At 52.5% G+C, this 25,866-nt stretch overlaps 1 long non-coding RNA gene across 4 annotated transcripts; it reads right to left on the minus strand.

The window, feature by feature from the left end:
- Nucleotides 1-2,374: 2,374 nt before the first annotated feature.
- On the minus strand, nucleotides 2,375-25,143 carry LOC150007062 (uncharacterized). 4 transcript variants are annotated; one of them, XR_016511781.1, is made up of 6 exons: nucleotides 25,082-25,143; nucleotides 24,392-24,515; nucleotides 13,081-13,212; nucleotides 9,723-9,790; nucleotides 4,190-4,328; nucleotides 2,375-2,542 (listed from the first exon to the last, which is right to left on the minus strand). It is a non-coding gene; the product is annotated as an uncharacterized LOC150007062 (long non-coding RNA). The 4 variants fall into 4 exon arrangements; XR_016511782.1 differs by lacking the exon at nucleotides 13,081-13,212; XR_016511780.1 differs by lacking the exons at nucleotides 9,723-9,790; nucleotides 13,081-13,212.
- Between the last annotated feature and the right edge of the window lie 723 nt (nucleotides 25,144-25,866).

Below are 25,866 nucleotides of genomic sequence, written 5' to 3' on the forward strand. Positions count from 1 at the left end.
GACTGCAGCCCCAAGGGAAGGGACAGAGGGATCTTTAAGGGCATGGAGCAGACCCTCAGGGAGATGGGTCACCCTGCTGGCTGACTCCAGAGTCCTGGGTATAGGTGTTTGCGAAAGAACAACATCCTCTGATTAGGGATGGCTGTCAGGAGACCTATGGCCCTTGTTTCTGGGAAATGCTCAAGGGAGAGAGGAAGGGGCAATGGGGGTGTAACTGGTTTCAGCAGGATGCCGGCGGCTGTGCCTCAGTTGCCTCTGATAACAGGGAACCTCGTGATCTGGTGCAAGGCCGGTGACGCAGACCCTCTTTGTTTCAGCTCAGGAGGTGGCTCAGGTCCTCCAAGTCCCAATACATCAGGTGGCAGGTCACAGGGAGAGCAAAATGTCGGTCTTCACAGGCCCAGCTGGTTGAGAAACACAGAAACTGGGTCCTCACCACTGGGGAGACTTTCTCCACCAGCTTGCATGACAGACGCTGTGGGGTGTCCACTCAGCCTCTGCTCCCATACCGGTACCTTTTCTCCTTGAAAACCCAACCCACCCCTTCACACAGCCTCATGACTTGCCAACCAGGGAAGCCTCATTTTCCCTACCAAGGGTTAACAGAGGAATGAGCATGTGCCCTACTAACTTGGGCCAGTGAGAGCCAAGGGTAAGTTTGCACTTCCGGGAAAAGTTTTCTTGATCTTAAGAATAGAACCACAGAAAGCGATGGCTCCTCTTCAGTCTCCAGCTCTGTCCCGCTTGGATGTGATGTCTGGAACTTCAACAACCATCTTGTAACCGTGAGCAGAGAGAGAGCATCTGAGGAGAGCAAAACAGAAAGGCAAAAAGAACCCGGATACTTGATGAGGTGGGAGAGCCACTCATTTAACTGTTCTGGAGCCTTTCTACCTCAGGGCTTCTTTTCTTATGAAATGCACACTTCCTGTATTAGCACTTTGAGTCGGGTTTCCTGTTGCTTGCAGTCAAAGGGTCCTTCTGATATAGCTGGGTGTTTGGAAAGCCTGGCTGGAGAAACCAACTGAGTCCTTATGAGAAAGGAGGGTATGTGGCCTGAGGAAGAAGATCACATTTTCCAAACCTCGGCTCATGTTTAGCCCCATGACATGAGACCCAGCCATCTGGGGGCTGAGAGGAGGAATGTGGCCCATGTGCACATAAAGACATGAGAAACTAGAGGTGGAATGATGGGACCTCTGGGAATCAGCAGCTCAGATGTGGTGAGGGAGAGGTTCAATGATGTTCATTGCCTCATTGTTTATAATTGTTTACAGTTCTTTTAAAAAGTGGAAAAACTCAGAGGTTTATTCATAGAGAATTGGCTTAATAAATTATAGCACATCCCTAAACTGGGAGCAGGGTATCAACAGGGCCTTAAAGAGTGGGTGACAGTTAAGCAGGGACTCTGGATGGGACCATGTGATTGCCCCCAAGAAGTGCTGCAGTGGGGATCAGACCCTCTCCTGGCCCAGCCTAGGGGAGGCGCCCTTGTCTGGGTCCCAGGTTCGGTTCCCATCACATATTCCTTTACATTACGCATTCCGTTCCTTGGGCCCCTAGTACAGCCCTGACCCATAGCACAGCTGCTCCTTTCTTGAGGGCAGGGCCCCCCTGTTCTGTGTCCGAGGGCTGCCCTGGGCCCCGCACAACATTTGGGGCCTGATGATGTGGGGCCCAGGAAGAAGGAGCATTGGGGGAAGGTGAGAGAGAAACGGCAAGTGGAAGGGCCCAGGTCTCCTGAGCAGGATCATTACCCTGGAACCAGGAGCGGCACAGACATGGCCAGAGGAGAACATGAAAGAAACAGACTCCAGACGGAGGGAAGCGAGAGTGGTGAGCGTAGCCTCAGAGGACTGACTCTGTCGATGCAGCGCAGTGGGGCCGGGCACCGGGACACAACCCACAGCCTTACGTCTCACCTCTCAACCCGCTACCAGCACACGTATGTGTGCATGCACCTGAAACAAACCTTTCACAACACCATGCTGCAGCTAAGGCACTCTATTTTCTATTCTAATCTATTCCTGCTTTTAAAATGCTGGTTCCAATCTACTGAATTAATTTCCCTCCCAACTAACAGGTCATCTGCAGCCTGAAAACTCTGTTCTAGAGCAGCATCACTCAAAAAGCGATCGCCCTCCAGACGTTTCCACATTGCTTGCTATAGGCTTGGGACCGAGACCGAGCATAGTAGGCATTTAGAATCTTTAATAGCAGTTTGACAGAGTGATTTTATATCTGTTTAATCTAACAACAAAACATTGGGGCTTGTACTTTTTATGTCGGATTTTATCTTTCTACTAATTCCTTTGTATTGTGTTTTATAATATTATTGGTCTGTGACAAATTGGGTTTAAAAAAACAAACAAACACTGGTCCTTACCCAAGGCAGTCTGAGAAGCACTGCTTCAGAGGATACAGGTCCTGCCCAGAAGCTCACAATCCAAGATGAAAGATTCCTCCGGAATCTGGGGAGTGGCCCAGAAGTACTCCCTTCCACCAGATCAGCATCCAGATGTCCATTTCTCCTGTCAGAATCCTTCAAGACACAATTCCACCCTATCTCTGCAGGATAGTGGGCACCCACCTCTGTTCATGGTTTCTCCCCAAGCTCCCACAGTGCTTTGTTTGGGTTCCTGTTACATTAGCTCATTTTTTTGTCTGGTTCGCTTTGCACATGGTTTGTGCCCCAAAGGTAAGAGAGAAGAAGAGCAAAGTCAGGGTTGGGAAAGAAGGGATGGGGTCTGTGTGCAGTCACAGGAAGAGGGAGTCTAAATCCAGACTCTTCCCAGATCCTGGGTGAATCATAGCCAAGGTGGACTCGGGAAGGAAGCAAGGGAGCAGGGTGGGGGGCCAGCAAGCAGGGAACAAGCAGGCTGCTCTGAACCAGGCCTCCCAGGCATCTTATCCTGAGGAAGGGAGCCAGAGGCAGGGTCTGGGGTACAGTGGGCAGGGTCTGAGAGGGCAAAGGGGGTGAGCACTCTAAAGGTGGTACTGGGAGGTCTTCACAGGGAAGGCAAAGGGAGTAGACTAAACGAGGGCCAGCACTCAAGGGGTCATTTTACCCATCCTCCTGCCTCCACCCCAAACTCTGGTAGCAACACCTGGACTTTCCATTCCAACACAGCTGGGCACTGACACACCATCTTCTTCGTGGGGAGGTGGGGATGTGTGCCTCCGCCCTGGAAGCCCCTGCCAGTCCCATGTCATTTTGAGAGTGTCTTAGTTTGGGGGTGTTGCTGTGTGACATCAGGCAAGTTGATTAATCTCTCAGAACCTCAACTTTCTCATCTGTCAAATGGGAATAATAAACTCTATCTGAAAGGGCTGCTGTTTGAATGAAGTGAAAAATGCATAGGAAGTACATGGTGGGTGGTGGCCAATGCTGCTGCCTTCCCCTTGCCTCAGGCCGTTCCCTGGAACAGCACTCAGCCAGGAAGCTTGGGCATCAGTCATGCAGTGTCTGCTGTGGGCTCAGCAAATTGGCAGGGCCCAGGGGGGAATGGACTCTCTGAGATGGAAAGGGGGCAATCCAAGAAGGCTTCTCAGAGAAGGTGAGTTGAAGCCAGGAAGTGAAGTCTAAGAAATAGAATGAAGGAAGGGTGAACTGCCCATGCAGCTCATGGGAAAGAACAAGCTGGGGTTGGGGGGCAACATAGACCAGCCCAGCCAGATCCTGGAATAGGGCAAGTTGTGCAGGGTGGGCAGCTAGCAGGGTGGGGCAGCTGGCAGGGTGGGGCATGTGTGCCATTCCGGTGGGTTGGCAGGCCCAGCATGCATGTCTCTACCCCACAGTGGCCCCTAGTTCAGCCTCCTGCCTGGGGACAACTGGTAAGCAGGGAAGGAACCGCCACCTAGACAGGTGGGCAGTCCAGGGCTCAGAGAGCGAACCTGCCAGCTTGCCACCAGGAACTGGCAACGAAGTTGACAGGGACAGAGGCAAAGGCCTAAGGAGTGGAACAATGTGCTTTGTGTGTGCTGGCCACCATGGGGCTGGCTCTTGTAATTTTCCTAGAATGAGTGGGGGCCCGGGGTAGGGATGGGGCTGCCTCTGCCCAGGAAGCCCGATGCTGCCCACCATCCAGAGGGACAGCAGCACTGCTCCAGCCCTCACCCCTCCCCGCTGACCCAGAAGCTCTGCAGCCTGCCCTCCTTGATTCACACACACACACACACACGCACTCACACAGGCTTCACCCAGTGTCCAGAAGGTGGGAATGTTTTTGGAGAGGGGGTTCTTCAGACAGCACGAAGAGGCCAGGATGTAAGGGCTGGAAAGAAGTGGAGACAGAGCGGCCAGGAGGGCCTCACTGGAGTGTCAGGGTCTGAGAGAGACAGGAGAACAAGAGAAAGAAGACAGGGACAGAGACAGAAAGGAGGGGTGCCCTCGGCACCCCTACTTAGCCTTTTACCAGGAAAGTCTCTAAACTTTGCCTGCCCCACTGTTACTCTCAAACAGAACCATCTGGGGCTCACTTACCCCTTGGAAGGAGGAGAAAGATACTTCCCTCTGTGAGTCCTGAGTTATTGGGCTCAGTCTTCAGGGTACAGACTACAAGACGCCATCAATGTCTGCCTACCCCTCAGTCTGAGCAGACCTCACAAGGCACCCAGACCCATCAGACTTCCAGGGGCAGTCTGGTCAGCTTAGCTTCATGTTTTTCCTAAAATGCATTGCCTTCCATTCGGAGAAAACTCCCCTCTCCCTGCTTTTCTGGCCCACCACACTACTCCCAGGACCCTCTAGAAATCTGTTTCCGTTGTCTTGGCTTGCCTGTTCTCCAGGAGCTTAATTTCCTCTGAAAACTCAGCACCTTCCATCTCCTGCCTCCTTCAGATGCTCATAAGGAGCCCCTGGGCACACCCAGCCCAGCTCAATGTCCAGGGAGCTACTGATCAGCCAGAGAAGAGGCTGGTCAGCTTCCTCCATTATTTCCTGCCTCTAAACTCTACCCCTCCCCACAACAGAACAGTGTCCTCAGTCCCACTAACAGCTGGGAGATAGAACCTTTGCAGGGGAGACAATGTTCAATTATTGAATGTTCTTCCTTCCCTCAACTGGATGGGCAAGGTTTCCAGTTTAGACAAGCAACCATATTGCCTTTCTTCTAGAAAGTGCTCAGGGCTTCAGAGCCTGGCCCTTTATTATGAATTCCTGGGATGGAAGCCAAGCTGTTGACCTGAAACATTGTCCCCCAAATCTGACTCTGGTGAAGAAGAGGGTGACCATGCACCATGCCCCTTGCCAGGCTGCCTGCATACTGCTGGGCACAGATGTGCCTGAAGCTCCACAATTTCAGGGGCCATCAGAAAAAGAGGGGGACAGGAGGACAGAGACTGAGACCTAGCAGGAGAAAGAGAGTCAGAGACAAAAAGAGACTGGGAAGGAGGGAGATGTAGACAGGACTAGGGCAAGACAGAGCGAGAGGGAGAGACAGACGGGCAGACAGAGAGAAAGGGGAAAGAGGTGGAGAGAGAAATGGGAAGAGAAGAGACAAAGATAAGAAAAAATATTGGAAGTCATGGTGAAAAAGAGACAGGAACAGAGCATGGGCTTCCCCTGCCCCTCCACCCTCTCAGTGTGATAAAAAACGTCAGTCCATCCTAGAGATCAAGGTGGAGGCTTGGCCTGGGCCTGAGAGTGAAGTTGTCTCCCAGGAACTAGCCCCATGCCCTGGACCCTGCTCCCATGACCCATGACAGTACCTGGGGCAGGTAAGGAATGATGAGGGCCTCTGCCAGGGCCTGGAGGGATGGAAAAGAGAGACTGCAGGCCCCATTCGTGGTCCATCTCCACAAAGGACAGGCAAGAATGTAGCAGGAGAGACTATGATTAGACAACAGGGAGAACTTCATGACCTCTAGGACCCCAAGATGCATTCCCCACAGGGCAGAGAGTTTGAGGAGGCAGGGGAGGGAAGAGTCTGTGGAGAGGGAGCAGACCAGCCTCGCAGCAGGCCAGGACTGAAGAGGAGCAGCTCAGCCTCTCCCACCTCCCTCCTGCCCAGCAATGAGTCAGAGATTCTGCAGATTTTCCTGTCTTCCTTTGGGCAAGGATACTAGACACTCTTCAGACTTTTACCTCCTACTACAGTAGTGAAATCTTTAACCATTCTCAAAATCTCCTTTCTCCCATGTTCCTGAGCAGACTTTGCCATGAATCATTACAACTTCAAAGCCCCTTCCTACATCAGCCCAGGGCTTGCCTCCAATAGCCCTCAGATTTCTGGCTTTGCACATGCTGCCACCCCTGCCTGGAACTCCCTTCACAGAACCAGCTTCTTTTTATCCACTGGAAACAGGTTTAGACAGCATCTGTATGGCTGGCCAACAGGCAAGAGCCCAGCACATAGTAGGCACCTCCTGAGTGACTGTGAATTAATAAATCAATGAATCAATCAGACCAGAAAATCCAGGGGGAGACAGCTCAGGTCCTATCCTCAGGGAGCCCATAGTCTGATGGTGGAGATTTAGACTCTGCCTCGGGGAGTCCCCAGGGAGCAGAGCTGTGAGACTCTAAGAAAAGGAAGCCCCTCGTGGGTCCTGCAGCAGAGTTCCCTCTCAGTCTCCTAGCAGGGTAACCCTTCATCTATGATCAGGCCTAGCACATACCCGCTGCAATGCAGGGGCTCAGTAACTCGTATTGAGGGAAGGGAGGGGTTGGAAGGAATTCCATGGCCCATAGGCCTCCCTAAGGGATGTTCTCTGGTTGAGGAGCTCCCTCTGATCAGGAGCACCTGGGCCTTTTCCATCCCTCCCCCCTACCCCAACCCCCACCTTCACCCCCCAGTGCCAGGCACTGGGGAGCTCAGAGTGTTTGAGAGCAGAGCTGAGATGGACTCTGGGAAGCCAGAAGCCAGGCTTCAGACAGGCCCCAGGCCCAGAAACAAAGCTGCTGTCTCCAGACCTTCACTGAGTGCAGCAAGAGTGAGGTGGTAAGGGTTTGAGCCTGATGGGGAGGGAGAAGCTGTGGGGAGGGGGTCTGGGAGGACAGAGAATCCCTCCACCACCTTCGCCCTGCAGGGCAGAAGGCAGCCGTGCAAACTGCCCTAGCCCAGCATGAATGGTTGGTAAGGAATCAAAATCATTGTCTCAGGAAGGCAGGTGAGTTTCCATGAGTGAATCTTTTCCATCCTTAAGCAAAAACCTATGTCTCCAGCAGGCAAAGCTGCCACTTCCTCTTTCCAGAACAGCAAAGACCTGGAAGGTGTCAGGGAAAGACCTGCCATATGGACACCTCTTCCTCCTGCAGGCCACCTTCTGGGGATGTTGCTGTGGCCGAGAGAGAGGTCAGGGTTAGAGAGACTTTCTCCTAAATCCCATTGGCTCCATGTTCTGACCCAGGAAATAAAGTGCTCGGGACAGGGCAAAATGGTGGAGGTGGGACTTCAATGCTGAGGAATGGGACAGAAGTCAGAGACTTCGTGGGTCCATGCGGGGTAGGAGCTAATCGCCAGGGAAGGAGAAAGTGCTGAGACGTGAAGCTAGGAGTGAGCGGATCTGTGACTCACCCCACCACCTGCTCCTTAACTGGCTATCATAGGGAGGTGATGTACTTAGTTAACCAGCACTTATATAGAGCAAGATAAATCACTAGGCCCTTACAAATATTAACTCATTGAATCCTCAGAACCAACCTGTGAGGGCAGCACTATTGTCATCCCCAGTTACAGATGGGGAAACTGAGGCCCAGAGAGGGTCACACAGCTGGAAAATGGCTGAAGGAGAATTCAAACCCAGGCATAATGTCCCAACTGATCTCTGCTGCCGCCAGAGTTTCAAGGCCTGGCAGAGGTTATGGACAGCCAAAGGTCAAGAGGTCATGTCAGGAATGACATTCCTCCTTCAGGGTGAGCAGGTCCTCTCTAGAAGCAGGTCAGAGGTCTCTCTCAGAGAACCTGGAGCTGCAGAGAGCAGCTGATGAAATTGCTCCCCCTTGTGGGGGGGGGGTGTGTGAAGCTGGCCCAGGCCCAGGGGGTGTGCCTTCAGTGACAGGGGCCTGGGCCAATGACAGGGCCTCACCTCCCCCAGCTGGCCAGCATGGAGAGGAACCCCTCCCCCATATTTCCATTATCTTGAGAAGAAAGGGAGGAGGGAAGAAAAGTTGGCCTGAAAAGCTGACTGAACTTGCCGCTTGGTTTAATAACTAAATCCCAGTTCTCCTGTGGGCCAGAGCTCCCTCCCTCTGTCCTCTCCAGGGGAAGCCAGCCTAGGCCTGGGGCTGGGGACAGGAAAGCCTGTCCCTGCAACCTTGAGCCCCAGAAATGGGGCCCACCTCCCCTGGAACCTGCAACGGCCGCTCCCCAGCTCCACTCTGGCTGGCTAGGTGGAGAGAATGTGGAGCCTTCTCCAGCCCTAAGTTAAGAAGGCTCCCAGGGACACAGCTGTATTTTCCATCCTGGATAAGAGTATGTATGGGTCAGAAAAGTAAACAGCACTAGTGGGGCAGGGGGAAAACCAGTTAAGTGAGGGCTGTCCTGAGAAATGCCCAGCATGCGTCCCTGGATGAGAGGTTAGGGCACCCACGCACAAGCGCAGTCAGGATAGTTAGAGGAGGGGTGGGATGAGGAGAGTGGGCACAGCTTCTGATTCCTCACTGCTTCCCCACCACTCACACACTCACACACTCACATTCACACACATAGACACACACATACTCTCACACCCACTCAGGTATATGTATATACACACTCATGTACACACTCACACACCCATATACATTCACATACTCATAAGCACACATTCACAGCACTTATACTCACACATAAGTACACCCATCCACAAAGACACCCTCAGGTACTTGTATACACACACTCCAACACTCATACACAAATATATTCACTTATATGCCATTCATGCACACTCACATGCTCATATACACACATTCACACAGCACACTCAGATACACATTTATACCCACACTCACACACACACTCATCCCTCGGGCCTTAGGTTGGGGTTGTGTGGGAGAGGGGCTTTCTGGGAGGACAGCATGCCTTATAGTGCCAAGGGGTGGGTGACAAGAAGCCTGGCACAGGGCAAGGAGCCCAAAAGTGAAAGGGAGGATGCCGTAGGCCTGTGCAGGGGCCAGGACTGTGAATGGAGTGGGCACTGCTCATGCCTCTCCCTAGGCCCGCCTCTGGCCAGGCCAGCCTTCACTCCCAGCATTGTCTCAGGCGCCTTGGGCAGGGTTCCCAGCCTGGCTGAACTGGGGGCCTGGCCAAACAGCCCTCCTCTGCCCTCCCATTCCCCTCAGGAGGACTGGTTGTATGGGGAAGTGGGGAAGAAGGAAGCTTCCTGAATCGCTGGCATCCCATCCCCCAGCCCACACAGGTTGCCTACAGAGGAGCTCAGGCATGGGGTATAGCCCCAAAGGCCCTGGTTCCACAAACTCCCATTCTTCCCAAAGCACGCCGCCTTGGAAATCTAGCCCATGCCCACCTGTCACCTTGACCATAACATTCATTTCCACCCCCATCCCTGGGGTCCTGTCTGTCAGGCTGGGCTTAATCTCTCTCTCCCAACAACTCCCATCCCCAGGCAATGGAAACCTCATGTGTTTTACCCTTTAAGGCCAAATGAATCGCCTGGCAGGTGGGGGAGTGTGGCTATTAATGAATTAATCTGATGGTTTCTCTGAGAGTTGGCTCTTCCCTGCCCCCTCTAAGAGATTTCCCCACTGGAATCTGGCAGCCTCCACCCAGAATGCCACCCCTCACCTCTTTCCGATGGTGTCGGGAAAGCTGGGCCATCATCAAGTGGCTGCACCCCAGCCAGAGAAAGGGCCCTATGGATGAGAAGACGGGCACCCAGTCAGGGCCTCATTTAATGAGATTTGGGCAACACACCCCATCAGGCCTGTGGCGTGAGAGCAAGAAGGCCATCATCCTGCTCCTCATTGGGGGGTGTCCAGAAGGCACTCCTCTGGTCCTAGAGCTGAACAGGATTTCCCTCAGGCGTCCTCCATCCACCCTTTGCTTAAAACCTTTTAAAGATTCCCCAGTGCCCTCCAGAGAATCCCTTTAACATAGCACAACATGTGGGATCTGGCCCTGGCCACCATGGTGCCTCACCTCCCCTGCCCCCCTTGCACCATGATCATCATTCTCTACGAGGAACATCCACCCATCCAACCCCCAGTTCTCGGGTGCTCTCATCTCCTTCCAGGCCCCGCCCCCCAGCGCACTCATCATCCCAAAGGTTTCTGCTGCACCTCCCTTGGAAGCCTTCCTGTACACCTCTCCACGTCTGAAGCCACGCCCTCCTCTCTGCTCGCAGGGCCCCTGCATCTCCTCTGCCCTGGCACTGAGCTCAGTGTGTCACGTAGCCTGTTTGCTCTTCCGCTTTTCCAGCTGAACCAGGCACTCCAGGAGGACTCCACATCTGTCCTACCTGTCATTACGCCCTCAGCCCCAAGCACAGCACCTGGCACAGAGGAGGCGCTGGGTAATTGTGAGTGAGTGAGTGAGTGAGTGAGTGAGTGAACAAACCAGCAGCCCATAACCACCCAGCCTTCAGGGCCATGATGCACACTCACACTTCTCCCAGGGCCGGCCAGCGCAAGCGTGCACACATCTGCCTGCTCTTCCCTCCCAATACATTGCTTCGTGCAGCTCACTAAGGTTGCTCTCTACCCTCTGGGAAGAATCCCCTGGATATTCCCCTCCTGTATCCAAGCCCCACACCCTTCCAGGCTCGGTCATAGTCAGAGACCCAACCCCAGAAGTCCCTGGCTGCTTCCACTCCTGCTCCAAGACCTCACCTCTGCTGGGGCTGCTCACAGGCTATGATGTGCCTCTTTTGGTGGGCTCACTGTTGTTCCCCTAAGGCTCCTGGACTCCCATGAGAGTGGGGTCCTGGCAGACATATCAACAGATGCTCCCTGGCTGCACAGAGAGGCAAGCCCTAGAAGGCAGACAATCCTGTCCTGGTGTGGGCGGCAGGGGGCAGGAATCCAGGGGCCCTATCATTTCCTTCCTCACCCCCAGGCTCTGCCTGGAAACTCTGGGACCTGGAAAATGAACAACAGAGGAGAAAGCCCCCAGTGTGGAAGAGAGAGGCATGTCAGCCAGTCAGGATTCCAACAGAGGAAAGAGTTAAGATTGGGGTGTCAGCAGCCAGACTCCCAGCCCTAGGGCAGAAATCAGAGGAGCCAGGAGGAGCCAGCAGGAGAGGAAAAGCTGGGAGAGGAAAAGCAAATGGAGGCTTCTCCCCATGCTCCTTGGTTGCCACTCAGCTGGGGGCTTCTAGAGAGGCCAAGGGCTTACTGTAAGAGCAGAACTATGGGTGCAGCTACTCCACCCACCTGGAGCCTGGCCTCACCCCCCAACACACCTCCTGGCAGTGATCCAGGCACCCTCCACGCAAGTCACGGCTACTCTCAGTACCAGTCATAAGTTAGATGCCCACCTACGGTGTGTTAGGTGGGCTGGCCTCTGGCAGTGGGCTGGACGTGCAGCAGACCCAGCACTGGCCTGACAGGGCAACGAGGCTGGAGGGGGGCTCCTTGCACAGACAGCCTCATCTGCCCACCCCACAACACACACACACTTACAGGCCTGCCAAGCCCTAAAGATGAGGCAGAAGCCGCCTGACAGGAAGAGGACGGGGCTCCAGAAGATGATCCAGTTCCCCTGGGCAGCCACAGGGTGAAGGCTTAGCTCCCTCCTGGCTCTGCCGTCAACCTGCTGGTGACCTTGGATGAGGCTCACCCTGCCTTTTGTAAAGTGGAAGTGATAATTCCTGCTCAGCTCACTCTCAGGGCTGCCAGGGTGATGAGACAAATGTATGTCTGCCCATCTAGTCCAGCACCCAGTGGACTATACGCAGTAGCCCCTCTCTATATCGCAGTTCACTTATTGCAGCCTCACTCTATCGCGGGATTTTTAAAAAATATTATATTTAATTATTTATCATGGATTTTTTTTGCTATATTGCAGGATTTTGCAGTACTGTATACGTATATTGTTAAAGTTATGTAGGTTTAAGAGTGTAGAATATGTTTAAGAACATAAGTAGTGTTTATAAAAGTGTGGGAAAGGTTAATAAGGGAGTGGGAAAGGTTAATAAGGGACTGGGAACGGTTTATAAGTGTGTGGGAAGGGTTTATAAAGCCTTAAAATATATATAAATACTAAACTAAATGTAAGGTTCCTACTTCACGGATTTTCACCTATCGTGGGGGGGTCTAGAACGTAATACCCGCGACAAGTGAGGGAATAGTGTAATCCACAAAATGAAAGCCTTCTTATTACCATTCTTATTGCTACTATTCTCATCTAGGGAAACTAACACTGCCTGTGTATTTAAATACAGCAACTTCATCTCCCTGCAGGACCCCCTCACTCAACAACCATCTGCGACCCCCGTCTGCCTACAGGATAAAGGCCACATTCTATGGTCTAGCAATTCATCAGGCTTAAACCCACTTTCCAATTTTATCTCCCCTGTGCTTTAACCTCTCTGGTATTTTCAGACTTCTCTCAACACACCGTTTGCCTTCCCATCTCCAGGCCTTTAGTCATGCTGTTTCCTCCTCCCGAAACGCTCTCCCCCATTGCTACCTGTAATACTTAGCTTCATCTTTCAAGACCAAATTGTGGTGCCCACTCTCCCAGGAAGCTTCTTCCTTCAGCCAAAGCAGAAATGACCTCTCCTCTTCCCTATGAGGGATTTAGTTTACACTAAATACCACGACAGTTCCTGATAGAGCTGGTGTTCATAAAATGAAAGTTGTGATGACCACCCCCTGGGCTCTAACCGCTTTATGTTCACTGACTCACCTAATCCTCACTGCAACCCTGTGATAGAGGCACTGTTAGTGTGCCTATTTTACAGATGGACCAACCAAGGCATAGAGAGGCTAAGAACAGTGCCCAAGGGAGCATCAGACCAGGGTTTAAATCTGGCAGACAGACATCAGAGCCCACACACATGCCTCTAAGTACCACAAGGAACAACTGCCTAGTCATCTTCGTCATCCTCCTGATAGACCCAGGACCTGGCTCAGAGCAGGGGCTCCATAAATATTTGGTGATCACAACACGCAAAGGTGTCAAGCTTCCAGTACACACCTACCTCACTGTGTGGGAGCCCCTGCAGGGTGAGGCATAGAGACTGGCTCAGAGGGGTCCTGAGTTAACGTGACCAAACAGCTCCACTGGCCTGTAGATCCACACAGTCATCGGGCATTGGAGTGCCAGGCTCAGACTGGAAGAGATGGGGCAGCAGCTCTTTGGGATGGCTGCTGGTGAGTGATTAACCCGCTCACCATGGTCATGACAGGCTGTTAGGGGAGCCCAGAGCAGGGTTTGGAGAGAAGCAGGCAAGAGCATCAAAATCCAAGTGCAAGGAACTCAGGAACCACCTAACCCAATTGTTGACACCCATTTAACAGATGAGGAAATTGAGGCCCAGGAGTTGGAATGACTCGCCTGAAGCTGAAGAGCACAGCAAAGGCTTACAAAGGCGCCAGCATTCACTGAGCCTTTTCTCTTCACCCTGCTTGCTGACCTGGATGCCTTCCCCCCGGAAATTTTGGTAATTAGCTTCATGCAGTCCAGCAACCAAGAGGCCTGATCTCTTCAGTGATCCCAGCAGAGGAAGGGGTGCCCTCAGAAAGCTTAGCTGGTGGCTGTGCCCAGCCAGAAGCAGGCCCTACAAAGAGAACTGGGAGAGAAATTGGGAGAAAGCCAGCTGCTAATTGTGGAAAATAAATCAGAGACATCTAAACCACCCCGTTGAAGAAGGGCCAGTTGCACGTAGACATGTTTCCTTTTGTGTTCTTGCTCACCAAGTTTAATTGTTAATTGAAAGCCATGAGTTATATAAGTTTCTTGGATACCAAAGAAGGAGTTGAATGAGCTCTTAAAAAGAACCCACTTGCTGATTGGTTCTCGGAATGAGTAGGGGTCTCAGAAAAGCAGGTGGCTGAGGAGGGCCACAGACCTCAGAGGACAGCCAGAACAGAACCACACTTTAGAGACAGCTCGCGGAATCTGCAAGCACATTACTCCTGGGTTTTTAGAGCACTAGGGTGTGTGTTCAAGTTTCTGATTTTTCACTAAATATATAAGAAGTCAAAAGTAATTACATTGTATTGATCTTTCAGTCTAATAAGAAGACAAGCACCTCGCCACCTCTGACCCTGACCTAATTAACGGCAGGGCTGTGTCTCTGAGACCCTCAGACTGGGCACCCTGAGGGCAGGGCTGGGTCTCCCCTCAGACTAGGTCTGAGCTGCATTGCCCCATAAGACTAAGGTCACCCTGAAAACGGGCTATGTTTTCTTTTTCTTCATATTAGGGGCTCCCTGCGGCAGGGGAAGTGTCTCTATTAAATCAACCCCACCCCACTGCTACTAACCAACCTAGGTTGAAGAACTGGGACCTGGAGCCACCTGTCATGGTGGGGAAATCTCAGGACACACCCTGTTGACAGGAGCCGGAAGGGTTAAGAAAAGTCATGCTGACTGCCACAGCTAACAGGGACCCCTTTCTCCTTAGCCACCCACCCCCTCCCACCTGCTGCCAGGACTTGGTTTGGCCTTTGATGGGTTCCAGCTGACATCTGAGCCTCCCGCATTCTGACCCTCAGGTGGCCTGTCCTGGAATGACCTCAACGCGGTACCACCCCGCCCCCTCCCCCCCCTCCTCCCGCCAAGCCACACAAGCCAGGGAGGCTGGCATCAGGATGGCATGGGATGCAGGGAGGGAGGATGCTGGGGGCTTGGGGGTTCTATTGACTCCCTCTGACCAAGTACCTGGCCCTGCTGCCCGGAGGCCTGGAGTGGCATGATAGGGTTGCCCCGCCTACATGGGCTTTTCTTCTGCTGCTGTCACCCTTGGAGGAGAGGCCTCCACATAGCCTCCAGCCTGAGCAGCAGCCCATGGCTACACCAGCTTCTCCTCGGCCATGAGTCATTCCGACAGTCTGCATGAGCAGAGGCAGCAAACCCCTTCCCACAACCTGAGGAAAGCAGGGCAAAAACTGCAGGACTGGCCAGATGTAGGTGCCCAGTGCGGGAGCCTCCAGCCTGGTCTGGTGGAGGAGGCTAACTCTGACCTGGAGAAAGCCCTGATTTGATTACCCAAACATTCTCTCCTTCCACCCTCCACATCCCTTCCTGCCTACCCTCTGAGATTCTGGTGCCTTCCTCATGTATACCCTTGTCTAACTTATGTCTCCTCTCAGGATCCTCGAACCTTCCAGGACTCAGCACAAATATCACCTCTCCTGGGACAATCCCCAGCTCTCCCAGACCCATTCTCTTTTGTGCACCTTCAGCGCCATGGGCATCCCTTTGTCTGCTTTCCATGTTTCTTCTTTGGCTAGACAAGCAATCACAAAGGACAGCTGGGGCAGTACTCCGTTCCTCTGTATATGCCCAACAGCCTGTGCCATGCCTGGCACATGGAAGGTGCTCATGTTAGTGTTTCCAAAGATAGATCCAACCAGAAGTTAAGTAAAACCGCTCAGACTCTAATAACCAATATTTGCTGGTCGCAGCTTTTTCCAAAGTCCCACCAACTATTCCTAGACAGGCCTAGGAGGTACCTCACCTGGTGCAACGACTGGAGCCAGAAGTCCCCCAGGACTACCCATGAAGGGCATCGGTGATGTGCCTGAGCCCTCAAGATGCAAAGCGGTACATTGGTGTGTGGTAAAGAGGGGGGAATGCACCTTCTTCTTCCATTTCTGCCCAAGAGAATCCGAAAACAGAACTTCCTGTGCCTGGCATATTATAAAACAGCGGTTCTCAACCTGTGGGTCGCGACACCTTTGAGGGTCGAACGACCCTTTCACAGGGTCTCCTAAGACCATCGGAAAACACATATATAATTACATGTTGTTTTTGTGATGAATCATTATGCTTTAGTTATGGTTGGGGGTCACCACAACATGAGGAACTGTATTAAAGAGTCGAGGCATTAGGAAGGTTGAGAACCACTGTTATAGAAGTTAGGAGCGACAGTGCAGCGGACTGGCTTTTAACATCTATTCAGTCCACCTTTGCTAGGCTAGATGCCTTCCTAGAGCGTAGAGACGGGAATTTTTTAAAACTACATTTCCCAGTATCCTTTGCTACCAGGATTCAAGAGTTAAAGTCAGATTTAATCAGTCAGATGCACTTGCACGAGATCTGGAAGACTTTGCTTCTGCAGCTCCTGCCACTTTCTGGGAACAAGGGAGAAGGTGCCACTTGTTGTTGTTGTTGTTGTTTTGCTGCAGTGGACAGAGGGTTCCAGAGGTGAGGCCGAGCACACCCATCTGCTAGTGTGGTGTGCAGCAGGTGCAGTGTGGAACGGGCAGCAGCAGCAGCTTCCCAATGGCAGCACTGCATGTGGTCCCGGAACTGGTGACCTCACCATTACCAAAGGGGCCACAGATCCCTTGGCGGCCCAGTTCTGCAGTGTGGCTTTGAGAGATGTTTCTGAAAGCTCAACTTCAAGCCTACGTCTTTGGCCCTCCCAATAGTCACACTCTGTGATAAATCCCTTCCATTTCAACTCGCGAGAGTGGATTCTGTCCTCTGCAATGGAACCCTGATACACGGTGCTTTGTATTCTACTCCCAGCTGGCTCTCCCTCTCCTTCTCTCTCCCCACCCTCACCCCCAGATATGAGTCTACCAGAAAGCTGGACCAGAGCAAGTCCAGTGACAATCACAGCCTGGCTTATGACTGCCTTTGCCCTTTGACAGTAAAGTCCTGTCATCACTTGGCCAAGATTGCCTCCCAACTCTCTTCCCTTTGGGTGAGTTTTCTTCTAGGCATTTCCTTAGTCTCTTAGATCCCAATCCAGGGTGGTAAGTACATTTTAATTTAATCTGTCAGCTCTGATCAGTTAGTAGTGATGGCCTGGACCAGTGTGTGAGACAGTGTGAGGCTGCTTCTGCACTCAGAAGGACTGGGCGCTATGATCGTCTAGCGACGCCTGCCATGGTGCAGAGGTGGACATTGGCAATGTGCACACTCACATATTTGAGGGAGAAATGAGTGAAGGACTTTCTGCTTAAGCCAGACAGGGGCCCATTCAGCCAGATAATCCCCAGGCTGCTCCCCAGCCCTACTTCCACTTCTACTGACACTACCACTGATTTCCCAACTCAGCATTTGTTCATTGATCCATCTTACTAACGATTCCTAATGCTTCCCAATTCCTTGCCCCAACTTAACCCCTCTCTAACACTAGTGCTCACGCTCACCAGGGTTCTGGCCTTAAGAGTTGACCTCAGGAAAGAGCTAGAGATGAAATGGGCTAATTTTTTAAACTAAAGTTAAGCCCACACCTTCTCCAGGAAGAGCCTTGACCTCCAGGCTCCCCAAAACTGCTTCCTCGTGCATCTCTGTGCCTAGTCAGTGCTGGGTTCTTGGGAAGTACTCAATAAACCCATGGATCAATGAAAGAATACCTAGATTACTCAAGAGTGATCTCACCAACCACTGGCTTCCCTTTTCCCATTCTCATCTCTGCCCATTCCCGTATGTAAATACCTTTGTTGATACTGACACCTGGCCTCCCAAATCTCCAGGAAGCCTGCATCCCATCTGAGTCACCATTGCACCTGAGTCCAGCCTACTGCAGAAGCTAGCCACTGTGGGACAGAAAATTGCACCCTTTGAGGGCCACTGGCCTCCCCTTTGAGGGAAGAGAGGCAACTCTAGAGGTCAGGGTGGGTGGTAAGTCATTTTCCAGGGAGGCAACAGCCCCTGAGCCCACCCCACAACATCCCAGTCTGGGCTCCTGCTCTCCAGCCACAGTTTCCACTAAAGAGAAACAGATGGTGTGGTCAATTGGGGTGTCATAGTAGGCTCTGGCCCTCATTAAGGCCAAGGGTGGGGGCAATGAGTGATTTATCGGATCATAAATAGCAGCTCGAGGCGGGTCAGTGCCCACAGGCCCCGAGGATTAAGGAAGCAGTGGACGGAGACCACTGGTCTTAGGCTGTGGGGTCAGGCTGGAGCTCAGAAGGAAGCTCCTCACCTCTTGCTGATTCTGGGCTCTGAGCCAGGCCGCCTGAGGCAGGCAGAGCCCAGCAACAACTCCAGGGGGGTCCAGATGCTCCCAGCTGGAGAAAGTGTACATTGACCTGGGAGTAGGGAGAGGAGGAGCAGGGTGGTGGTGGCAACCACAGAGGAGCAGAGGTGCACGGGGGAGGGTGGACAGGGCTGCTGGAGTCTGGGAGACCCCAAGAGGTGCAGTGGGGCCTGTCTCTTCCCACAAGAGCAAAAGAGCCCCATGCAGACAATCTTGCCCCAGCATACCCCAGAGAGGGGGTGAAGGAAAGGCAAGTCATTCTCTCTCCCCAGGGGACCCGATACCGGGTGTGTGTGGGGGGGGGGGGTGTCAGATCCATGCTGCCTTAATTCGAGCCCCAGCCCTGCCAATCGCTGGCCGCTGGCCGTGTAACCTTGGTAGCTTTCTTAACCCCTCTGTGCCTCCATGTTTCCATCTGTAAAATGAAATAACATTGCCTCATGAGAATTCCATTAGTTAATGGACTCAGAACAGTGCTTGGCACATAGGGCTGTTTGGTTTAGGTTATTATTTCTAAGGTGAGACTCCCTGTGAGCTGGGGTGGAGGGAGGGTCAGGAGAGGTGTTCCTTACTCTTCCCATTGCCAGCAGCAACAGACTCTGGGAAGCTTCTCCCTGCATATCCATCACCCCCAACTTCTGAAACTGCTCCTTCATCCCACCAGGATCCCCAAGTGGTGGGAAGGACAAGGGGCCCCAACCCTGCTTAGAGAGTGAATGAGCCAGCTGCCTTCGGAGACAGCCTGGGTAAATAACCAGAATGGACACTGCTTATTGGGCACCTTCTGTATTCTAGACCTGATGCTGGCACTTTACCTGCACGTGTCCATTTAATCTTCAAGGTAGGCCCCACTGCACAGATGAGAATACCAAAGCTTCCAGAGTAAGAGTCCAAAGCCACCCAGAAAGCAAGAGGAGGAGTTGGGGTCAGTACTCAAGGCTTCCTGCCTCTAGAATCTGAGCTCTTCCCTCAAAAATGGAGAGGAATCCTCAGCCATTCATGTCACAAACACTGAGAGATTTTTTAAAGTGCAGAGTCCTCAGATCCTTTCAGACTTCAAGAATTGGAGTCTCTGTGAGTGGAGCCTAAGCGTCTACATTTAAATATAACAGCCCTGGCTAGTGTGGCTCAATGATTTGAGCACCAACCTGCGAACCAAAAGATCGCCAGTTCAATTCCTGTATTGAGGATCAGGTCCCCGGTTGGGGGCATGCGAGAAGCAACCCATTGATGTTTCTCTCCCTCTGTTTCTTTCTCCCTTCCTCTCTCTCTAAAAATAAATAAATAAAATAGTTTTAAATAAATAAACAAGATAGCTTGCTTTGGACCTCCTCCTGCCCAGTGCAACCCCACTCTCGGAGAGCGGGACCCCAGAGAAGAAAAAGGGAGACAAAGCACAACATCTGCACTGGTTATTTCTAGGTCAATGGAAGCATCTCTGTCTCTGAACCCCTGTCATCCCAAGACCCCTCAATTGCTCTCTCTCCTGGAGCTGGAGCCTGAATAGGCAGAAGGCCAAAGACGGCAAGACAACTTGTCTCCAACGTGTCTTGAAGTGAGACATCCAGAGCATGGTGGGTGAGAGGAGCCACAGGGCCCATGGGTCCCCTCCTCTGTCCATTGCAGGAGTACAAGGGGGATGCAGAGGGGACTGATACTTGGACATAGCCCAGGAGCCCCATCTACTCAGTGTTGGGAGCGTGGTTCTTTTAGACTTGCCCCCTGCCTGCAGCACAAGAGGAACCCTCTCCCCACTCTGATGTCTCCCCTAAACACCTCAGATGTGATGGGAGAGTCACCTCAGGCTCCCTGAGCTGCAGAAGCAGCAGACACTGGTCTTCAGTGAGAAGTGGAAAGCAATCAGCACACATCACATCATGCTTGGCACGGCCCCCATTGGTGGGCACCGTGCCACCGTGCAGGCCAGCCATCTCCCTGCAGAACCCTTGTTGGAAGAAAAGAGGTTGCCAGGGGTGGTCAGTGCCCACCAGGAGTGGCCCAGCCCTGGGAAGCCCTCTAACCACCACACCGCCCCCCCTCCATCCCAAAGCCCTGCCTTCCCTGGGCCCAGTTTGTAATTGTTTTATATTTATGTAATCATTTACTTTCAGTCTCTCCTTCTCCAGGCTCTATGAGACAGGGCTGAGTCCTCAGAGTTCGGCACTGTGTGTCCTGAGCACCTGGCACATTTGCTGAATGAATGAATGAATGAATGAGTGAATGAACAAACGAACTTGAATGAAAGTGCCACATTCTTGTCCACACTCTTGCTCCTAACACAGAGCCCACAGATGCTCAGTGCTCAGATTTGATGGGATGTAAAGTAAAAAGAAACACTTCTCACTAGAGCTGGAAACTCAGGGTCAACCCCAGGGCAATTCCAAAGATGTTAGTCAAGGAAGACTTCCTGGTGGAGATGGGCAGGGAGCAGGGGCTTCCAGTCTCACATCTTTCTTCCTATTCATCACCTGTTTCCGGCAGGGACTCCCAGAGGGCAGAGGTCATGTCTGGGTCTCAGGGCCTTCCCCAGTGCACCGCCATTGCAGCCGCCTGCACGTGACCTTCCCCACTGTCTACTGCCAGCTGTGACTCACAGCTCATGAGCCTTTCCTCTTGGCTAGAGATGGGGAGCAGATATTACAGTAAAATTACTAACCACATTTCGCAGCTGTGACCACACTTACGTATAGAATACCTCCCCTAAGACCCCAATGCCAAAGCAATGATCTTGCTTTTATGGGGTCATCAGCAAGCAAGAAATGACTGTCCCAGAGGCAAGTAGATGGCCTGCATGACCCTGGTCTGCCTGAGAAGCCCAGAGTCTGGTCCCTTCCCCTCAGAGTTGGTGGCACAAACTCAGTCCCTCCTGCCCCTCTCCGACCAGGGTGAGCAGAAGGGAAAAAGGGGAAGTGGTGGAGGTGGCCTATCCCTTCCCTTCCTCCTTGCTGGGTCCAAGAGACTAACGCTGGGGAAAGTGGCATCTGAGGATGTGGCTACTGTGGCCAGCTACTGGCGCCAGCAGAAATCCCCAAACCCGTCAGTAGACCCTGTTCATACGTGTTCACTGACCAAGCACTGAGTAAGTGTTGAGGAGATACCTGTGGAGTGAGGTCACACCCCTGCTCACCCTCTCCTTCTAGACAGGCCACTCCTGGGACCCAGACCATTCTAGTTCCTCCTGTCAGACCCTCAGAGGACCCAGGGCATCCACTCTTACAGGAAAGCTCAACAGGAAAGAAAGCAACACAGAAATTGGGCTCACAACTCAGCTGGGTGCTCTTTGGAAAGTTATCCAGCCTCTCTGGGCCTCAACCTCCTCAACTGCAAAATGAGACTAAGACTGGCTGCCTCATGTGCTCCCATGAGAATAAATGAGTGCAGTGGCCTGGAGCTTCAGTGGGTAGACAACAGCCGATGGCAGTCATTCTTGGCATTGCATTGCTGCCATTAACAGATCAGTAATAGGGAAGAACTGAGGCTTCAGAGAAGGGACAGAACCAAGGTGCTTGAGGAAAGGAGTTCGGAAGGCCCCACCTACCTTACGTCAATTGCAAACTAAAGGGAACAAGGGCCTTGTGGTAGATATGATCTCCCAACATCCATTTGTCCCTTCACCCCAGTTCTCAGTCAGATCCCATCTATTGCTCAGCTTCCCTTGCAGCTAAGTGTGGCTGGGGGACTGTGTTCACCAATGGGATGTAAGCAGTGTGTGTGATTTCCGGGAAGTTTCCTTAAAGGGAAGGGGCATGTCTTTCTTCAGCCTTTTTTCTTCTTCCTTTCTGCTGGCTGGAGCTCTAGCACCTATCTTGAGCATTGATGCAAACTTGGAAATGAAAACTACACCCAGGAGATCAATAAGAAAGGAGACTGGATCCCTGACAGCATGTAGCTGTCAAACCAGCCCAAGCATTTATTTCCAGACTTCAAGTACATGAGAAAAAAACACATGTCTATCTTGTGTAAACCAAATATAACTCTGTATAGACCCCTCAAAACTCAGGTGTGGCTGGGTGGGGTGAGACACAGAGGGTGCATGGAAGAGAAGACATCTCCTGGAGGAACCTTCCTTCTGCATGTCCTGCAAGCCCAGGAGAAGCCCTGTTGGGAAGACTAAGCTCCAGGAGGAGCTGGGGATGGATGGGTGGATGGGTAGATGAAAAGAGGAAAGAAAAAAGGTAGGGAGGGAGGAAGAGTGGAAAGAATCAGGTAAGTGTGTGAGATGAGGAGAGATATCCAGAAAGAAGAAAACACCCTGGAAAAATGCTTCAGGTGACAAACAGCCAGGCTGGGGAGGGTGTAGAAAGCAGGATGGCTGACCTGGCCCACTGTCCATGTCTGACTCTTGATTTTCCCCTCTGTGCTTTGGTAATGGACCTTTACTGACTCACTACTCTAGGCAAATCAGAGAAGGAAAACTCTGACTCCAAAAAACCTCCGCTGCCTTGTGGCATACCTCTTCAGGGGAAAGGCTAGGGGAGTAAACCCCGACAGAAAATCCGGAGCCGGAGTCCCTAAGGCGGTTTGACGTTGTAGTCAACACCGGCAACTCCTGCGGCGCACCTGAAGCCAAGCTGTATTGACTCCGTCTTTCCCTTGGACCCTTCAGCTGCGAAGAGAGGGGGGGTCTGCTGCATGGGCAACAGCAGACCCTCCATATCACCCTGCCCAGGCTCTGTAGCTTCAGCTTCACTGGAGAGGACACTCCAGCGTCATCGCAAGATGTCGATTCAACACGGGAGGAGACAGATACCGTGTCACTCCCGAGTCGGACTGCACAGCCATTCTCGGCGGTGCAGATAGACTCTTAAGAAGCTACACCATCGTCTCTCGAGATGGACGGCTGCCGACGACGACTCTAGGCAAATGTAAAGTGACTTTAAAAACCAGCAACATCAGCATGACATTACACCTCTGTGCCTGAGATTGCTCACCTGTGAAGTAAGGATGGCCATGGAAGCTACCTCAGCAACTGTCCTGAGAATTCAGTGAGACAAACCCTGTGATGTGCTTCTCAGTAAGTGGCCCAGTGCAAGGGCTCAGGAAACCATCCCTGCTTATCATTGCTGATGTTGAAATCCTGCTCTGAGTGTAAGAAACAAAATGTAGCCTCTGACTAGCCCATGGTGTGAGTTTAGAGAAAGAGCTCACGGCAGCCCCAGTCCTTGGGGATGCTAACAATCAAGTAACATAAATGCCTGACGATAGCCACACCTTCCACCCTATCAGAGTTTTGAGGGCATAGTCAGGGGATGAGAGTAGTAGGGAGACCTGGCAGGTGGGGGTGGCCAAGGTTTAGCCTGCTGTTCCACTGCAGTCAGCCAGGCCCTTGACAGGTCCACATTTGGTCACAAGAAGCTGGCAAGAGGCCAGGTAGGGCCACAGAGGCCACAAGGAGGGCAAACACAGGCCCAAGGGGCAGGGGAAAGGAATTGGCCTATCCTGCCTGGGAAGGGTTGACCTCAATGTTATACCCAGTGATTAGATGAGCTAATGCACAGGGATGCCCTTCCTAAAAACCCCCAGAAAAAGCAAGTGGTTACATTATGAGCGAGACTGCTGTTAAGGGTAAGAAGGAACTTTATGAGGGGAAATGAGGGCTGTCATGCCTCCTTGGACAGCAAACAAGAAAAAAATAATTTTACGTTAAAGTCACTGTGACTACAGGTACCCAAGGGAGAGTTCCGGCTGCCCACAAGATGAGCTCTATGTGGAGGGAGCTGTGACGGAGTCGGGAACACAACGGTCCCACAACTCTAAGCGCAGCCTCCACCCGGTGGCCATACCTCTGAGCCTCTGCTCCTGACTCCGCAGAGTCAGATCAGGGCAAAGCAATGATTCTGGGAGTGGGTCTGGGACTCATACAGAGGTGAATCTGAAGCCACTTGGACAAAATTACCAAATTGTTCTGTGCCTTTGTTTCTTCTGTGTAAAAACAAAAAAACCAGAGCTGGGCTCAGAGGGCCCTTGGGAAGATTAATTCGGTGGCTGCCAACTGAGAGCCTGGCACCCAGGACAAGCTCCATAAATATTCTCTAGTGAGCTGCTATTTCTCTCTTGTCTGGGCAGAGATTGGACTGTCAGTGTCTCTGAGTTCTTTTTAAGTCTAGAATTCCTTGATTCCACCATCCTGTGATTCTCCGATTCTGACTCTGGGGATTGGAGACAGCTTGACAGTACAGCTCTGTCCCATGCAGCCCTGGCCTCGCACTTGACAGCCCTGCCTGCAGCCACATCGTTTTACTTCCACAAGTGGGCTTCACCCTGCCCATCACGTACCCCCCAGCCCCGTGGCAGCCCCGTGGCCACGGGGGCCCCGCCAGCCATCTCTGACCCCTGCATCATGCGCTTACCTGGAGTCAGAGCAGCACGAGCCCCTCGGCTGATGTTCTCACACCTACAGTCCCCTGACAATGTCACATGCTGTGGAAGTTGGCAGGGCCAGAGGGGCCACAGATGCCAACACAAATACCATTCCTGTGGAGGGAGAAGAGCCCATGGGGTTATTTTTAACCTGTTGATCAGAGGCCACAGCTCTGGCCCTCAGTGGCCCAGGGCCGGGGGCTCTGAGGGGTAAGTGAGCTGTCAGCTTCACCTCAATGACTCCCAAAGGCATCAGGCTGCAGGGACTCCAGCTTCCACGCCACTTTGATGGAGAAGGAGAGAGGGCGACACAGATCAGGACATGCCCCGTCTTATCCATTAGTGTCCACTGGGGTTGAGCACTCACCCAGGAGGGCAACAGTGCCAGGAATCACTGAATATTGAACTTGGAGATGGGTCTTCTCCAGTCCCTGCATGGCACAGCTAAGGAAACTGAGTCTTAAGAGAGGAAGCCCAAGGTTATACCACTGGTCAGCACCAGCTTCCTGCTCCATTTTCTACCTCCAGACCTCACATCCAACATGGACTCTTCAATTACTCTCAAGGCCACATCTAGGAGGTCATTTTGCCCCAACTCCTCTGCCCTCTTCTCAGTCTGTCCCAGCTGGTGGACCGAGCCCCTGACAACCCCAAGGTGAGGCTCCCAGGCCCTGGCTCACCCTCCAAGGACTTCCCAGGTGCCCAAGCAGTGCCCCTGGGGGCCAGCAGCAGTGGCCAGCACAGTGGGTAGTGCCACAGTGGCTAGAGGCCCAGGCAAGGACGTGCAGGCCAGGGCGTGCCTGCGTGGGGGGAGCAGGACCGAGCTTCTGCCAAGAGCCCATTGCCGGCTGCTGCTGAGCTGTGTTTGCCAGAGGGAGGGGGGGCAGGCGGCAAGCAGACAATGGACCCCACAGCCTAGCCTCTCGGCCTTGGCCCCTTGAGCTGGGCAGGCAGCTGCTAGCTGAAGCAGCCGCCTCCGCTGGCCTCTCACGTAGTCCACGTCCTGCCTGCTGGGTGGCCCTTATCACCTGGTATGTGCCAGGAGCCCACGTGCTCACAATCTGTGGTGGAAAGGGGACTAGATGCCTGAGACAGATGAGACCAGTGGGGAGTAAGGCCTGCTGCTCCCCCTCAACTCCCAAAAAAGGAGCCCTGAGCAGGTCCTGTGTACCCTTTGGGAAGTATTCCATCCCCAGAGAGACTTTAGCCCCGTCCTGCCAAGTCCCATCTCTCAACTACTCTTCTCCTCTTGGAGTGAGGGGCTGGGGTGGGAGAGAAGGAAGAGAGTGACGTCTTTGTATGATTACTCTGAGTTGCCAGCTCACACATACCAATTGTACTTCAATATAATAAGTACTGTTACATTACAGCCACTTACTACATGGGGGAACAGAGGCACAGAGAGGTTGCATAACTTACCCATAATCACACAGCTGGTAGAGACAGAGTCAGGATTCAAATCCAG

This window comes from Furipterus horrens, unplaced genomic scaffold (genome assembly GCF_987537825.1).
Source record: "Furipterus horrens unplaced genomic scaffold, mFurHor1.1.pri manual_scaffold_6, whole genome shotgun sequence".
NCBI classification, from domain to species: domain Eukaryota; kingdom Metazoa; phylum Chordata; class Mammalia; order Chiroptera; family Furipteridae; genus Furipterus; species Furipterus horrens.